The sequence below is a fragment of the Dipodomys merriami genome, unplaced genomic scaffold (genome assembly GCF_024711535.1).
Source record: "Dipodomys merriami isolate MVZ:Mamm:240054 unplaced genomic scaffold, mDipMer1.0.p SCAF_24, whole genome shotgun sequence".
Classification (NCBI taxonomy): domain Eukaryota; kingdom Metazoa; phylum Chordata; class Mammalia; order Rodentia; family Heteromyidae; genus Dipodomys; species Dipodomys merriami.
The window spans coordinates 9,749,797-9,765,693 of NW_027203826.1; positions in this window are offsets into that span (position 1 = coordinate 9,749,797).

A 15,897-nucleotide genomic window follows, 5' to 3' on the forward strand; every position below is an offset into this window, starting at 1 on the left:
TATGACACGTTGTTGTAGCAGTCTGTGGAGAGTGGTATAGCTACTCTGTGCTAGAGTGAAAAGTGAAAATTCATTTGATCTCCTATGGAGAATCCACAATTGTTGGAGTGTAGAGACAGGGAAGATTTATAAGTGAGTCTAGAGCTCTGTCTTTATTTGAAGATTACTCCACAGATTTCTGAAGAGACAATCTACACATAATAATGTAGTCAGGTTTCATAGGCACTGGTATATAACCATGTTCTCTCCTGTTCTTCCCTGCTGCCATTCTCTAAGAGATATGAAGTATGAAGGAATTACAAGAGCAATGGCATCTTAAAAGAGACTACTCCATGGATGGTTCCATACCACCTGTATGATAAATTTGCAATGGTAACTTCAGATCTCACCTGGAAACACTTGGCATTAACTAAACTTCCTATTACTCTCCCTTAAAGGTTTGTTCATTCCTTTCTAAGGAGATAACTTCTGATTAAGAATTTTTAAATGTGGCATATAATTAATCATAAAACAAACTCTATTCCAAGATTCCTTCAGTCAGTCACAGTCTCAAAGCTTATACAAGTAGTGTAGGACCCAATGAACAGCAGACATGCTTTTCCTTTCATAGTATATTAATGGTCATATAAAATACTCTCTCTATTCCTATCTTGATGATACTCCCCAGTGACAGACAACAGGCTTAATAATCCAAAAAGCCTATGAGCTGGGATTTGACTGATGTTAAATCGAATTACATACAGAGGTTGAATTACATTAGTATTTTGGATTCTTTGCAGTAACTATTTATGTATGACCTCTCATCATATCAATTAATTAAGTGCATCTAATGTAACAGTTTGAGAAATATTCTTAGGAGAGGGGATAGGGAAGATCCCAGAATCTTTCACATATTTATTTTAAATAAACTTTAAGATTCAAAACCTTAGGCTAATGAAGAGATTAAAGCAGAAATTATAGGGAAATACATGGAACAAAAGAAGTATATCTCTCAGGTGAAAGGATGGAAACTACTACTTAGAATCATGTTAAAATTGTTGACAATATTATGTTTGTATGTGACTAGAATAAAGACTAATTAATACTTGACTAAAGAGTGGACACAAGGAAACACCTACTCCCAGATCATTACCATTACAATCAGTCTCAGTTTGATTGTTGAGATAAAAATTCCATTACCATTTTACAGGGCTCCCCTCATACTAAGATCCTGTAACCTCCTCACTGTGAATCAACAGAATTACAGGCATGTACCACCATTCTTGAACTTTGTGTAATTTGTAAGAAGCATTTGCTTTTGTGTTTAATAGCACCAAATTTTAAGTTTTTTTCATTTTGCTTTTTACTTACAATGTACTATTTTTTACTCTAATACTTAGCTTACAATGGACTCTGTATTTAATGAATATTTTGTTGATTTTTGCAATTGATATCAGTAAATTATACATCATAATGCCAACAATGTGTAGAATTTTTAATAAAAAGTAATTCTTCTGTCCAGGAAATAAATAAAACCATTTTTTAGATCACCATATATGGTGCCTTTTACATCTTCTTCCAGGCTTATACACTTGCTGCTTTCTTGTTTTATTGCTATATTTTTTCTTTAATGTGTTGACAATTAGCAAATGATTGTCAACATATTACAATTGACACCTAATAATTTTTAAATATGTTAAGTCTGAGTGTTTCTTCTATACATTTTCCAAATACCATGAATTTCCCTTGAGAATGGCTCTTATTCAGATGCGTACTTTAAAATTTACTTGTGTTTACTTTTTAACAATTCATATTTGTGACTTGATAATTTTAACTTAGCATGATTTATATACTAAAGCCGCATTTAGTGCTTTTCAGGTTTTACAACTGCAAATAAGGCTGAGGGGATCATGACAATGCTAAGCATTTATTCAGATACACACAAGTAGAAGGTTCCCAAAAGGATTATTTTTCAGATGGAAGATTACTTTTCAGATGCTGGAGATGGCTGCCTGGCAATATCTATCGTTATTTTAGGGTGGTTAAAATGTGGATCGGGGTTAGTTGCACCTAACTGGGAAAGCCCCTAGCAATGCTGCACAACTTCTTGTTGTGTATAATTCCCTTATGCAAGAAAAGATCATTTAACCTAATAAACTTCATTTCAAAAGACTGTGGCTGAGACACAACACTGGAGAGTTAAAACAAATACTCATGTTATTGTCCATATCAGATTCATTAGGCAAGTCTAAAACTTTTCATTTCTACTTCTGGCCAGTAGTCAGTAGAATTACTATTTTTTCTTTGTACTCATTATCTGATGACGTTACCTGATTATAACAATAAGGTGGAAGTTCAAGGCTATTCTAGTGTGTTTAAATTAATAATTATATTGCACATTATTATGTACATATACACATCTATGTATGTGTATATAATCCACTTATGCATGCATTAGCCATTTTATCAACATTATAAGCCTTCAAGTGTATAAGGATTTTATTTTAGTGGCACACATTTCCTTTTCTAGTTTATCCCTATATATTGTTTTATATAATCTATAAACAGATGCTGTAACAATTGTCTTTCTGAGAATGACTGATTTTGAATATTGTAATCTAAAATGGCTTCAATTTTACTTCAAAGGACATTTTTATGAATAAATAAATAATCAGTGTAGGATATGTCACATTTGGTTTAATTAGTTTTACATCAATGGGCACCTAGGTAGATTTCATAACTTGGTTATTGTTAATAATGTGGCAGTACACATGATTTTTCCATGTGTTTATTTAGAGTAAGTCTTTGTTTTGCAGCTTTCTTGTTCCTCCAATCTCTCTCCTTGTGCCCTTTTTTGAGATAACACATACAAAATAAATAGAGAAGTCAATTATAACACTTTTTGTATAAAACCAAGGTAACAATCTGAATTATGCATAATAAAACACAGAATCCAGCTTGTGTTTTTTTTGCCTGTTTGTTTGTTTTTTGTTCATCCTGGGGCTTGAACTCTGGGACTTCAGCTCTGTCTCTGAGCCTCTCTGTCCTCAATGCTAGTGCTCTACCACTTGAGCCACAGCACCACTTCTGGCTTTTTCTGTTTATGTGGTACTGAAGAATCGAACTCAGGGCTTCATGTGTGGTAAGCAACTGCTTGTAGTTGTATACACTATAACTCCCTTATGTTTTATCGTTAATTCTCAAACCTCAAGTCCAATTATATTCTATATCTTTTGTCTTTTTATTAACTTATAATTGTTATATTAGCTTCAGGGATTTTATTTAAAAAATTCTATGTGTGTTTTCAAACATTTCAAACAAACACATTCCATTTATCCTTTTTCACTTTCCCCTACAATTTCAATGGATATTTTTGTTCCATTTTGAAAGTTTCAAACAACCTATTTTCACTCATTCAGGCCACACCCCTCTTTTCCTCTTTGTTATCCCAACCTTTTCCCATTGGAATATATCCTTTTCTCCACTATTATTTTCTCTTAATTTGTAAGTTGAAACCAATCAAACAGGCCATGATATCATTTTACTCTTTAGTATATATGAGATGCCATATGATTATTAAAGCATTCATTGGGCTTGTTGCTAATTGTTTTCTCCTTTCACTAATATGTTCTGTGGAAGTAAAGTTGTTTGGCATTTTTACTATTAGCCTCATATACATATATGTGTGTTTTGAATTTTGTATGCTAGGTATTCTTGCAGCTCATGGTAGTCCAGTGACCTTTAAGAATACTTGGCATACAAAACAGGCTTCTTTAACATTTCGTGGTAAATAAATTAATACTTTATTAGATCAAGATTACTGAGGAGATGTATTAGTAAAATATAAAAGATTAAATAACTTCAAAATACACAGTTTATTAAATGCAAATGTGTGCATTTGCCTTTCGGTAAACATTATTGATTATGAACAACTGAAAAATCAGCCTGGTTTAAAACTTTTTGTGCACACCACACATCCACATTTAATTTTGAATGGGAACTTGGAGAGTGGTATTAATCAGTATTCTCATCTGAGTCTCAGGCTGCTGGAATTTCACTATGTAAAATATCATCATAATATAGAGGGCAAAGGATGAAATCCAATTCATGTACTTAAAGAAGCTTCTGACTAGAAATGGAAGTCTATTAGACAAAGAATTAAGTCAACACAAGAAAATGAGAGGATAAAGAAGGGATAGTGGGAGAACAACAAAGAAAAGAGTAACAATTCTGGAAAAGAAATATACTCAATATCTTATTCATATAACTGTAACCCCTCTGCCAGCATATTTACAATAAAATAAAATATAAAAATAAGAAGATGAGAGTGAAAAAATTTTCTATTACATAAAAAATTAGGTGATTATATTTTCATTTATGTTAATGAAATCATTTAAGGTATAACTTCTTTATGCCATTTATATTGTTATGGTTGTTTTAAACAATACTAAACTAAATAATAGATTAAAATTAAAATATTTATTACCCTTACTTGATCATAATAAATGCTTATTCACCCACTATTGCTACTTGGAATGTTGTCTAAATCTCTCTTATGAAAATTATCTCATACTTTCTATTAAAAATATATAACATGAAATTTAAAATATGTAAAGCAATATGAAAAATGAATGTATTTTAATAACCTATACATACACATATACATATATGTTATTTTCACATATAAACAAATTGATTTTCTTTCAAAATATTACCTTATAGATATAATGATCAATGTCACCTCTTCAAAAATATTTAAAGTTGTATTTAAATGGCATTTACCTACTTCTCTAAATTATAAGAAAATAGCAAAGCAGAACTACAAATGAATATAACAAAACTTGGTATTTAAACTTAATGATGAAAATTAGTTCTCACCTATATTTAATCTTTATATGTTCAGAAAAATTATGAGTCATTATAGATGAATCTTGGATTCTGAACCACATGTTAACCCTTTTAAGAAATATGAGTAGTCTGCTCTTGTTATTAATAATTTAGAGTGACCTGTAACTCCTTCTTGAAAAGGTATTTGCTTGTCAAATACTTTTGTCAAGCAGATAGAGTTCAAATAATTTTTGAATCAGCATAATGCTTCATATGGAAAAGACTCCACATTCAAAATAACACATGCTTATTTTAATTTTTTTTTCTGTATAGTGGAGGAGAAGCTGTGAAAGTCTCCTTGAGGTATGTCAGTTCCCCACCCAGGTAGCTGTTACTTGCTGACTGAGTCAGCATGTGGGATAACTGTGCAGGCAGGGGGCCAAGGAAAGCAATGACGGGCTCCAGCTGTGCGGACAGAAAAGGGAAATAATGGAAATCTCACTCTGGTGTCAAAACACTTAGAACTTACGCTATTGTGATCTAGTGTTATGTTTATCAGTGAAGTTGTTGCCCATTTTCATCTTGGGCATCCATCTAGCAACTGAAATATACTCAAAGTAAAATGCCTGTACATATGAAACAAAGTACTCGCTTTATGAGGGAATGTATTTAAACTGTATTAATTTCTCAAGGTCATGGGACATAGAATACCATTTCAGGGTTGTAAAATGTATGGATGGCCAAGATGTTTCAAATTAAACAGAAACTAATACAATTTCTATTCCCCAAACAAGAAAAGACTCATCATTCATCTTCTCTTTATTATAGTCATCTGAGATAACATGTATCAATTCTGCTTGTTATATCAAAGATATATTGTTTCTGCCTTCTATTCATGTTTCTTCTGCTGTTTTTCATAGACCTCTGTCTCTATAGATATATTGACTGTTCTCTTAAGCTTTGAGGAATCTAATACCGGTCTTCGTGAGGTTATACCAAGATGCCTCTCCTATCACAGCTCTTATGTTACGTTTTACATTCAATCAAGAGCTTCCTGAGCACAAGTGACTTGTAGAATTGGCAAACCAATTTCCTTCCTTCTATACACCTCAGTGCTGTAATAGATAGTAGTTGCTTCCTTTGTCAATTAGAAGAGATCCAATTGAAAATTAGTTTGGGGAAAGATATGTCTTTAACTTTAATTTAATTTTATTTGTCGGGCGCTGGTGGCTCACGCCTGTAATCCAAGCTACTCAGAAGGCTGAGAGCTGAGGATCATGGTTCATAGCCAGCCCAGGCAGGAAAGTCCGTGAAACACTTATCTGCAATAAAACCACAGAAAACCAGAAGTGAACCTGTAGCTCAAGCTGTAGAGCTCTAGCCTTGAGCTGAAGAGCTGAGGGACAGCGCCCAGGCCCAGAGTGCAAGCCCCACGACCTACCAAAAAAATATTTTAAGAGATATGTAATATTTTTTAAATAATAAATGAAGTGATTTATCTCCTCGTTTAATCTATTATGTACTTGCACACACGCGTGCACAAACACACACACACATCTATGGCTAATAATTTCAATGATTTCTGTTTCCTTTGAACATAGAATCTAACCCATTCATTATAGCACACAAGACTGCATATGACCTGATCAATACCTGCTCCATTTCTTTAGGGTGTATGTAAGTGTTTATAACAATCAGGGAAATGAACCCTAAGATATGTATTCAAATGTTTTTTTTTTTCTTTCATGCGATTGTTTCTAACACATTTATAAGATTATTTCTTTGTTGCATTGTATGTCCCTCCCCGACAGTATAACTCCTGCTTTCACTGTATTTGATGTCGGTATAATTTGTGGAGGGGAAGGGGAAAAACAAATTGTTTAAATAGGGATACAGGTTGACCCATTGCAACAATGAGATGTACAAGTCTTTATGTTGAAAACGAACTTTACAACTTTGGTGAGGGGGTGGGTAGCAGGAAGGACTGGGTGGGGGAGCAGGGGAGGCTGGGAAGGGATGGGAAAGGAAAACAAGGAGGAGGCTACAATGCTTGATAAGAAATGTACTCATTATCTTGCCCATGTAATTGTAACCCCTCTGTACAGTATTTTCACAATAAAAAAATAAAAATAAAAAAGAAATGCTCATAGGACTCCCATCAGCCTTTCCATTTGAAACCAGAATGCTTTTTCTCCACATGAATTACAGATTTCATTAAATTAGGATTTTTGATTTTAAATGTTCTTTTTGTTTCTTTGGGCTTCCTTCATTGGTTTCTAATAAAAAAAACACACTGACAACAGTCTTTGCAACATTAATGTGAATCACCTGTTTAGCCTTTTCTTTTCCTCTGAACAATGTGTTGGTAAGCAAGTCAGTCCAATGTGCTCCATTATGTAACTGTCATGCAGGGAGCACTATCTCAGACAGTCCCTTATAGGCCCAAGAAAATGAATGTATTATGCTTATATTTTAGAAACAGAAGGTGTGCCTTGTCGGGAGAGACCACATGGAGAAGGTTCAGTGTATCAGGAGGCAAACAGCAGGACAAGGAGGAAAGACAAAACTAGAGGCTTCAATAGAAAAGCAATCAGGTAAAGAGTTTAGGTTTGCTGGTTTGCATAATTAGGCAGATTTATATCTAGAAATTATAAATGCATTATGTCAGTCTTACAAACTTTGCATATACAGCAATGCAAACTACTAAGCCCAACTGAGCTAAGTGAGAGCCACTTTGGGAAATTGTATGATTCTTCTTTATTTTGTCTGACAGACTCTTAGAACTTGCTTTGGGCTTCTAAAATGCCAGCTTTTCTCTGTGCTGACAAGGAAGAGTTGATTAGGTAGTTCTATATCTACTACTTCTTAAAATGAGAATAAGTTTCCTCAGTCAAATAAAAATCTCATACAGTTCTAAAACTAGTGAGACAGATACACTTCCATTATCTCATTGACCTTTGGTTAATTCCCAACCCCAGTATCATATGCTTCACAACAAGATAGTATGCTTCTAAATGTGTGTAACTAATCTGCACTTGAAATCGAAAGGGATTAAATTAATTAATGCATTATTTATTCTCAAGCCTCTGCAGGAATTTGACAGAAACTCTCAATTATGTGACCATGTAGTTCAGCCCTTATAAATTTATGCCTCTGGCAGAGTGGCAGCAACTGTGTTGGCACTCAAGTTGAGTGCAATTTTTCCATGTTTGCTGCAACAATATTTTAGGAATGATGTATAAAATAAGGTATTCACATTAAATATGTACCTGTGTAGATTATGTTAAATGGTATCTGTAATTGTTTTATACCTAAATGAATCATGCAGGTTTAATATTTTAATTGCATTGCTGATCTGAGATAAAAAGAGGTATTTGGAGTTAATTTGTCAATTTATTTATTTTAATATATTCATTATGAATTCTGGAAACTTGTAACAGACTTGTTTTTTGTTTTCTTTTGTTTTAATTTTGAAGTTTTGTCTTCACACTTCAAAATTATTTTAATCTACCTAAAAATAGGCTCACATGTGTGAAGGAGGAAGTAAGACTGTATTGATAAAGGCTTTCCTCATACTTTAGCATTAAATAATTGAGATGCTTCGCAATGAAAGAGCAGGTACTACATTTTTGAGTAATGAAGCAATCATTGTATATAAGTGTTCTAAATGTATATTTAAACCTATAGTTATGTGCCCATTATGATATTAATCTACACTTATGCCTGTGTAGGTATTTTTTTACCAAAGGAGTTTAAATTAAAATTATCTGTAAAATTAATTATAGACAACTATAGCTGACAACTTTAGTTTACTCACTGATATTTTATCACCAGTATATGATACTTGGAGTTTAAATATTACATTGGTTGGAATATATATATATATATATATATATATATATATATTTTTTTTTTTTTTTTTTTTTTTTTTTTTTTTTTGTCGGGCGTGGGGCTTGAACTCTGGGCTTGGGCGCTGTCCTTGCACTCTTCAGCTCAAGGTGAGCTCTCTGCTGCTTGAGCCACAGCGGCACTTCTAGTTTTCCAGTGGTTTATTGGAGATAAGAGTCTCATAAACTTTCCTGCCCTGGCTGGCTTTGAACCGTGATCCTCAGATCTCAGCCTCCTGAGTAGCTAGGAGGATAGGCATGAGCCATCGATGCTCGGCTTTGGAATAATTTTCTAAGAATTGAAAAACAGAGACAAATTTCATTTTCCCCAATGGTTTATTATTTCATCATAATATTTTCAACTCTGAGGAAAATCTATTGAGTAATTAATTGAAAGAATTGTCAGCTCTATCTGTTCAGAAATGAAGAAATTTACAACAAATCAACATACATTATTACATAGGACAGTTTAAGAATTTAATGTGCAACACGGAAATCATATTTTGTTAGCATTATTTTGAATTTTTATATTGGAATTATATTTAAAAGTATTAAAATAGAAATATATTGTACCATTTGTGAGGAAAGGGAAATACTTGGAAAAATTATAATAAGAGAAATCAAACACAAAGAAACATAGGTTGCATGTTTCTCTTATTTGTCATAACTAGAATGTGATGATAAATATGAAGGTAAACACACCAGATGGAAAAAAAGAGAAAAAATACACTCAGACATGATAAATTATACAGGACTCTAGACATTCACACAGAGAGATCAAAGGAGGTTACTTTTAGGAGAGGATCACAAAGGCTCAATATCAGTATACATGTGATCATATACAATTTTATTTATTGAAATGAACTCCAAGAAATGGAAAAAAAAAGAAGGATTTTTGTTTGGTTTTGTTTTTGCTTTTTTTTCCCTTTGTTGCTGTTTTTGTTTTCTGTACCTTTTGTCTTGTCTGCTCTGGGGAACTCAGAACTAGAGGGACATAGGGTGAATAAATGCAGCAGTGTTACTCAGTAGAAACTGTGTTGAAAATGAACTATGCAACTTGTTGTAGAGGACAGGAATTTGTATTGATGGGAATTATAAATTTGGGATTTAAACTTTAAGTAATGAATGGTCCTTATTATACAAAAATAGGTCATTAAAAACATAAAGTAATAAATGGGCACCGATGGCTAAGAAAAAACATATTTGTGTGTATCAGTTATCAAGGCAGAAAGGGAGGAGTTGAGAAGCCAAAATTACATTCATAAAGATAATAGGTAAGCTGGAATAATGTCATTACAATTCTCTTTAAGCATATGACTCTATGGCAGTAGATGTTAGATTAAGTAACTGGCAAGATATTTTCATACATTCCATATTTGTAGGAAACAGAATTTTCATTCAGTTTCTTGAGAGGAATGTCTCTGTAATCTCTAAATCTCTATTTTTTAAATGAGTATACTATGTTTTTATATGATTCATGTGCCTATACATATATGAGACTATAAGGAAAATATTATTCAGAGATTATATATTAGTATCTGACATTACTTTACCCTGTTAATGATACTGAATATTTTTCATATGATTGTTGAATATTTTAATTTCTTTTATGGAAAGATTCTAAACCAGTTATTGATCAATTCTTAAATTGATTGCTCTTTGATGAGTTCTCTATATATTCCAGACAAGAACCTCCAATCCAGTAAATGATTTGAAATATATTCACCCATTCTGAGGTTACTCTTCTCTAATATTATTTTGTCAGAAAGCTTGCTAGAGTGATGTAATCTTGTTTGTTTTGTCTATATTAATTTTCTTTTGGGATCACAGCCATAAAAACGTATTTTTGTATGTACATGTTTCACCATGTTTTCTTTCTAGCAGTTTTATAGTGCCATTTCTTCTACTCAGGCCTTTGTTTCATTTTGAAATTATTTCCAGTAATATATAGTCTTCAATTTTAAATATGTCAGTACCATATATGTCAATAACTATATGTCAATAACCAAGTTTTCTAGCATTATTCAAAGGTCTATTCTTTCTCCAATGGAATGCTTATATTCTAGGGCCCAACTTTGAGAACAAGTTGATTGTAGATTTGAGGTATAGATTTTGGGGTCTTTGTAAGCAATCTACATACTCACTCACATAACATATGTGTGTGTGTGTGTGTGTGTGTGTGTGTGTGTGTGTGTGTGTGTGTGTACATATATTTGAAATTCTGTATTGCTTCAATCACTTTCTGTGTAGAGCAATAGTTTTCCTATTGGAGTTCTTTTTGTGTTAGCATATGAGCTTTAAGATTGTTTTTCCTAGTTTTATAAACTAAGTCCATGACATCTTGGTAATGGTTGCATTAATTGTGTATAAAGCTCTGGGAAGCATGGCCTTTTAAAAATATAACTCTCCTGTGAACATGTGTTTTATTTTTATTTTGTCCGTCTTCAATTATTTTTATTAGTGTTTTGTAGTTTTCTTTGTGAACATTTTTCACAGTGTTTTTTTTCTAGTAATCTTTTTATTGATAGATAAAAGGGCTATTGGGTTTTTGTTTGGTTGTGGGGCTTAAATTTAGGGCCTGGTCTCTGTCCCTGAGCCTCTCTGCGCTAACAGTATCCTCAGATATCAGCCTGCCAAGTAAGATTACTAGCACAAGCCACTGACGCCCAGCTGCTACTGAGTTTATATGTTGATGTTTATTTTCTTTCCTGAAATTTTACAGGATTTATCAATTTTAATATTCATTTTTCTTGATGGCTTTATTAATTTTCTTACTATGATTTATTGTATCACTTGAACCATGCCTCATAGCTTCATTCATTTCCCTTCTGAGTTTTCTCAACTATATTTTTATGATGGTAAAATTTGCCTTTAATATTTCAACATATTTGTACCAGAAGTTTTAACCGGTTTTTATGCTAACTTTCTTTATTTAATCAGTCTGCTCCTATTGAGTGTCTTTAAGTATATAGATGTTATTTTCCTGTTCTTAGGGTGTGTATTTTAGTGCATGCAGGAATTACATGTTACATAATTCTAGAATCCTTACAGTCCTGCCTTTGTTTCAGCTTTTTAATGATGAATTCATTAAGAGATTCTGAGATTTGTCTGCCCAAGCTGGCTTTGAATTATGATCCTTAGATCTCAATCTCCTTAGTAGCTAATATTATAGGTTTCTTTGCTGGGTGGTTTTTTTTTTCTTTTTTCTTTATCATTGGGTGTTTTGAAAGGAGTTTTCTTACTAGGAAAATGTTATTCAGACTCACAATTAATTTCATTCTAGGATATTTCTTGTTTTGGTGGATAGTATTCTGATTGTCAAATATACAGCAACATTCTAGGCCTCCATCTCCTTGTTCTCAATGTTTTGGCTTTCTTTAGACATTTATAAGTGTTTCATCAGAAACATACTTACCCATTTTTAATAACTACTGTACAAATACTAAAAGCTTATGTCTCAGGTAATTGACTATTATACACCTGAAGTTAAATTCTGGTCCCTTGAAGAGATCATTCTGAATTCTGTCATCTCTCCAATGAGCTCAGACTGTAGTACCATTTTTTTTTAGCAGGTAATCATAGACCTGTGCATATGTGATCTGCTGTTCATATAGTAAACTGCTGTTCATATAGTAAACTGCTATAAAGATACATCCAGGACTTTTTTTTTTCCTTTACTGTTCTCCCACATTGTACAATGGACATTTCTTGGTTGTTTTTTTTTAATTAAGTTTTATTATCATGAAAACACTGTGCAAAGGGGTTAAAGTTACATGAGCACGGTAATGAGTACATTTTTTATCCCGCATTGTTGCCTCCTCTTTTTTTTTTCCCAACCATCCCTTCCCTCCCACCTCCTCAGCTACACCCCCCCACCTCCACCCTCACCCCGCCTAAATTGTAAAGTTCAATGGGTCAATCTGTATCCCTATTTAAGCAATTTGTTTTTTCCCTTCCCCTCCCCAAATTATACCAACATCAAATACAGTGAAAACAGGGTTATACCGTGGGGGAGGAACCTACAAAGCAATAAAAAAAAATCACATGGTATCTTATAAATACATTAGCAAGGAACAATAGCAAGGAAGAAAAAGCCACTGGTTTCCCTCTCTTGGGGTTTATTTTGCTTAATGAATATTTCAACTGAATGAAATATTGGAAGATTGTTTCACCTTATGAAAGAAGTTGTATATCTACTGTTTATTAACTTATATATACAAACATCACTGCTTTCCTTTCGCTCTAAATGTCATTTTAAATCTTAGATTGTTTAAATGGTATAAAAGGACACAACCAAAACAAATTCAGGAGGGATTTCTTAGATTTTCTCCTCAAGTGTTTCTTGAAATGAATCTCCTCCAGGGCACATTACAATTTTTCCTAACAAGCTGTGTCACCAACTTTCAGCATGCGAGGGAGTGAGGAGGAAAAAAAAAGGTCTTGATTTCTTATTATTGGCTAGTGTACTAAATCTATTATATACATTTATTCACTTTGCCATAGGTCATAGGAAGCACTTTTATAAGAGATGAACAAGCATTTGGCTGTTCAGTTTAATATATTACATCTCTGCACTTATTTAATTGGAATTATCATATTGTGTAAATAAATGAGGGTTATCGTGGAAATTAAATGCTATGTTGTAACTAATTCATTTGAAAATAATTTAACAGTCATTGGTTTTTACACTAATTGCTTTACAGGATTAATGAATTTACATAGTTATTTGAGTCTCATTACTTGGCTGAGTATAGAGAAAAGAAGCTCATAAACTAGCCCAAGAACTTCATTTGGCATAAAGCAAGTGGAAAATAAAAATCCTGCTTAAAACAGGAATAGTTTGTTTGTAGAGAGAGGATAACTATTAATTTTACCCCCTCTGTTTCTTCTGTACTATGATGAAAACCCAACTTGAGATTAAATAAAATAGTTACTTTACAAATGTAAATTAGCAAAACTAGCTGGGGCAGATTATCTTAGAAACAGAAAAGCAAATTCAAATCAGAAGAAATATGTACATTGGATATAAGAAATAGAACAATATTAGATATTTGAGAACAAAAAACAATCTCAATGTGCTAGAATCACAGGAAAAATAAAATTCAATTGTACTTGATGAAGTTTCTATTCAGTAGAAAGTGTTTTCTATTAAATGTAGTTCATTATGAAAATAAGGAACAAGCATTTACTTGTTAATATTGAATAACAAATTCCATATGGAATAATGAGATGAGTTCATTAATGATTAATACTAATTTAATAATGGAATATTGCTATTTTATTTTTGGTATACTTATTAAAACATGAAACTGGGGATTTAAACCAAATATCAAGTCCACATTATATAGAAATGTAGTATTAACATGAAGAAACATAAACATATAAAGTTTTGTTTGGAAATAAGTTATCTAAAGTAGATGGAATCTTCAAAATTTTCTCTTTTGAGCTATATTTTATATACTATAATTATGTAAAATAAACATTGTGTTTTGACGTTGTCCTTATTTTAATTGTTTAGACTGTACATTGGTCAGAAATATTTTTAACTGTGTGTAAGGTATAATTTTTAAATTTCCATTAACAACTATCTTTGGCTTGGAATGTTATTAAATTGGAGAAATATTTAGCTGTTTAGCTAACTGTTTCTTTTAAATCACTTGCTTTGCTATTGTAGACTATATTATAGTGAAGATAGTAAGAAATAAATAATACAGTTTTGGATGGAACCTACTAATTTTATATTTGCCTTTTCTTTCCTCATTCCCAGTCCATTTCCTAATATGTATGACTGGTTTGAGCTCTTTGGACAAGTATTGCAATTATTTTTGTCTAGAAAATTAACTTACTATATAACTAAGAGGAATATTTTCCATATAGATATGTTTGCAAATTTTGCATCTTTTCTTTGGCTTATATTTTTTGTAATACAAAATGTGATTAATCTAATTATTTCACCCTGAATGTAGATAAAATGTTCTCACATTTGTTAAATTGCACATTTCCAAATGTAATCAAATTGACTTGCTAAATATCAAGTTATTTAACCAAATAATCTTTTCATAACTTGTATCCTGTATGGTAAAAACCAAAGCCAGCATGCATTCCTTGAATCTAGAGAGTGAGTCATGATGCCATTACATTTCTAAAAGTCTATCATTTCTAGTTTTGATCATCTATTTCAAATTACTTACTAAGGAAGTAAAAGAACTACGTAAAAATGCTATGATAGTGTTTTATATTTTCTCTCACCTACTTTTCAGAACATTTAGAAAATGAAAAGTGAGATTTTTGTTAGATTCCCTGGCTGCCATAATTTGGAATGTAAACTGAGTACTCTAGAACAGAGCTGAGAAACTATAGTTCAAATCTCGTTCAGCACTTGTGTTTATAAACAAAATCTCATTTGAACTCACTCATGCCCACTCATGGGTGTACTTTGTGTGACTGAATTTGCTGTACATAAAGTCTTGAATAGTTGTCAGCAAGCCCCAGTGGATCACAAACTGAAGTGATTTAAAATGTGTGCATTTACATAAAAAGTTAATCTCTGCTCCACAGCACATTTTGAAAGAACAAATTAGGTGAAAGTGTTTTTCAAGGGCTGTAATGGCTAGCAAGCAAGATCAGGCTGACATGCCTAGCGGTCAGGGACACACTTCGTGGTCTAGTTATAGTTTCTGAGTTTCATGACAACCTGTCAAGAAGTTCTATCCCTGATGTCCATGTACTAGAAATACAGGGAAGCTTGAAAATTAAAAAACGTAGTCATTTCAATCATTGTGTATGCATTTATTTATATATTCAAGCTACTTTTGTATTGTGTTTTCTGTTTTCTACCATGAACGTGGTGAGGACTAATGAATTTCAAGCTTATATCATAATGAATTATAGACAAAAAAAGACCACACTGAAATTTTTATTTGAGGTTATAATTATTATTACAAATCAAATTTCTTTTAAGTTTAAGAGTGTTTTCCTATATCTATCAGAAACTTTTGATTAATAATTATCAAATATATTTAAGGTAAAACTTACAGCATACTTAATGGATACTTACAAAAATATCTTTATTTTTTATTACTTCTAAATAAATGTAACACTTAAAGAGCTAATGAGTTTTGTTCTCAGTAAATTTTGATGATTCTAAAGAAACATGGAATTTTAATGTTAGAAATTTTATTGTTGCCCTACATTCTGATCTTCT